We start from the raw sequence: 3,026 nt of genomic DNA on the forward strand, positions 1-3,026 counted from the left end.
TTTATTTATGTTCTATATTGGATCTGTCTCACTTCCTATCACTATTCTCCTCATTCACATTATTTTTTAGTCAAACCAAGAAGATCTCAGCCTTGTGTCACCATCACCAGAGGTGGAACAGCAGGAGGTTATTGAAAAGATGAAACAAAAACCTGAACCAGAACCTCAAAAGGTATGCAAATACAAAATGTTCAAATCTTTCAACTCATTTGAAATATGAACTGAATTTTTCTTTTTTTAAATTTTCAGGTTGTGCACCAAGTTCAAGAAGATGAAATTATCTCAACATATTTATTTATGTTCTTAATTGGATCTGTCTCACTGTCTGCTGTCATCTTTCTTCTCATTTACAGATACAGAGGTGAGCTGTGCTTTCAGGTTGAATAATTTGCTTAAACTTCAATTAGACAAGATTTCTTGTTAGACTTAATTTCTTCTGGAAGTTTTTGAAAGTAAATAACGTTTTATTGTTATTTTAGTTTACATAGTGGCAATTTTTGTCACCATTGGGATCATCCTTATTGTTAAAGGTAAGTGTAATTCCCTATTTTCATATCTATCTTAACAGTATTTTGTGTTTGACTCATATTTATTAAATTAAGATAAAGTAATAATTTGCTTTATTATAAAAGGTTTTTTTGACCTAAATGTTATTTTGAATATTTTGTAAAAACTAAGCTCTTAGATCATCTATCAGTTAAAAAACAACTGTCTATCATTTCTCATCGTCCAAAGTGCTTTCTAAAACTTTCACCTCCCCTTTAACTCGATGCATAACTTGAAACAAAATTTGATAAATGGTTCCATCTTTATTCAGTCCCTTTACTGCAATACCCCAAAATAAAATCCAATATTCATTACCTTCAGATCGGCCATAAAAACACAGGTGAGGCAGTAAGTTCTGATAGGGGGCAGTACTGAGCCCCATTGGACACAAAGGTCAGCAGGTTCCCTTCTTCTATGAATTTAAAGGACTAAAAACAATTCAGGAAAAATTAAACCCTAGGCGTAAATTCAACATGTAAGACTCTTCACCTCAAACCGGCATCACCTATCACCACGCCTTCGCCCCAGCCAACCAGGACACGCCACCGCTCCACCTCGATCCAATCACCCTGCAAGAGCTTCTTTAAAAGGCGAAACAACCACAGATCCACCCGATACACCTGTGCTTCAACCCACCTCCTCCCCATCTCTACCATCAGCCTCCCAGATGCCTCCAGATCCCATCAAGACTCCTCTCTCCAAGCTCCACTCCACCACCAGTGACCGGGCCTGGGGGAAGACCTACCTGAGCTTTGTTCGAACCGATCATCCAAGCTCGCGGCGATTCTCAACACACACGTCTTCTGCCGGTGTTCGAGCGCCACATTCTCGGTCCAATAAAATTGTTACCTGCTGTTTCTCTCTCTGTGCGAGTCTCTACAGATTGAAATACAATAACATATGATTAAAATACAACCAATTCTGGACGACTCTGATCAATCTGTAGGCAGGAAAACTTTTTCATGCAGATCTTCAGTCAGGATTTTATTGAAGAGCTGCTGACAGAAATATGAGGTAAACTGAAAACATGGAAAAGAGGTGATCTGGTGACAAAACTTAGGAGTTTCTGTTTAACTTAAAACATTAAGTTAAATTACACATTACTCTAAAAACTCCATCTCATTGGTAAACCGTGGTGGTGGGAATAGATTATATCTAAATGATCTGAATATTATTTGGTAAACAATATAACAGATATTCTAACAATGAGCTCAATGTAAAGAAAACGAGATTTGCAACTGATATCTATTTTATTCCCCAAGAGGAATAATTTAGATTAAAATTAATAGACACATTATGCAGCATTACAATCACTTCAACCCTAACGGTAGTCATGGTAACCTGTCAGTCATTTTTAATTTCTATTTTTTCCACTTTCCCACATTGATAATTGTAGATTTATTATCGTTTGTGTCATATTTTGAAAGTTGGATAACAAGATATTATTTCTGTGGTGTCAAAGTTTGTGTCTCTTTTCTACAATAGGCAGCAAAGCTGAAGAGAAAAAAGAGAAGTGGTTACCGTCCACACTTGATGAAAGTAAAGAAGAACGACATAATCAGGAAAATGAACTTCATAAGATGAAAAAAGAGACAGAAAAAGAAAAAGGTAAACTTAAAGGAAAACTTTAACAATTCATGCCAAAAGTGTCAAAAAATATATATATAATATTGGAGAATGTGCTGCACAAAATCAACATATTTTATGAGATATTAGTTAATTTAAAAAGACAGAGTTTGGCATTCCAACAATTAATGACTTGGGATCAGAACCAATGTAGATCTGGTGGAGAATACAGATTCTTGTAGTTTGTGGACTTCAGCACATATGTGTCTGTAAAAAAAATAAATCGCAGTTTTATGCTTGTTTGGCATTTCAAAATAGCATGAGGCCACTAGTTTAGTACAACCAGAATGCAAAGATTTCTAGGGACCAAACTGGTTTTTAAACTTCTTTAAGAAAAATGTCAATATTAACCCTGTCTTTAACCCTACTTTGTAAATCATAAAACAGCAACTTTTACATTTCCAGTTGAAATTATGTTAAAAAAGAAAAAAACTTCGGAAAGCTGCAACAGAGCATAAACTGGAGTTCATAGATATTCTGATCAGAGCACATTTCATACTCCTCCAGACTATGGATTGATTTCTTCTCAGTTTTAACACGATTACAATGTATTGTTTCTATTCTGAGTTTAGTGTCTTTTGTTTCCCCAACAGACGAGATTAGAGAACCGACTCCTCAAATACAACAAGCAGAGAAAAAGAAGCAGTCACACTCCACAGATGATGAAATGAAAAAGATGTGCAAACAAGAACTGGACAAGGAAAAAGGTAACCTCAAAGGAAAACTTCAAATCATGCAGAAAATGTCCCAAGAAATTTATTTCATTGGAGATTTTGCTACATTAAAGCAAAAATGTTAATGTTGGAGATTAATTTGCTAAGAAAGACATAATCTGGATTTTAACAGTGTTTGGA

General features: G+C 35.2%; 1 long non-coding RNA gene across 1 annotated transcript; it reads left to right on the forward strand.

Moving 5' to 3' along the window:
- The first annotated feature begins 253 nt into the window (after positions 1–253).
- On the forward strand, positions 254–2,592 carry LOC106939968 (uncharacterized). The gene is made up of 3 exons (XR_001422961.1): positions 254–361; positions 480–530; positions 2,032–2,592. It is a non-coding gene; the product is annotated as an uncharacterized LOC106939968 (long non-coding RNA).
- Positions 2,593–3,026: the final 434 nt, after the last annotated feature.

The sequence above is a fragment of the Poecilia latipinna genome, unplaced genomic scaffold, assembly GCF_001443285.1.
Source record: "Poecilia latipinna isolate Pla-1442-1.1 unplaced genomic scaffold, P_latipinna-1.0 Scaffold3044, whole genome shotgun sequence".
Classification (NCBI taxonomy): Eukaryota; Metazoa; Chordata; class Actinopteri; order Cyprinodontiformes; family Poeciliidae; genus Poecilia; species Poecilia latipinna.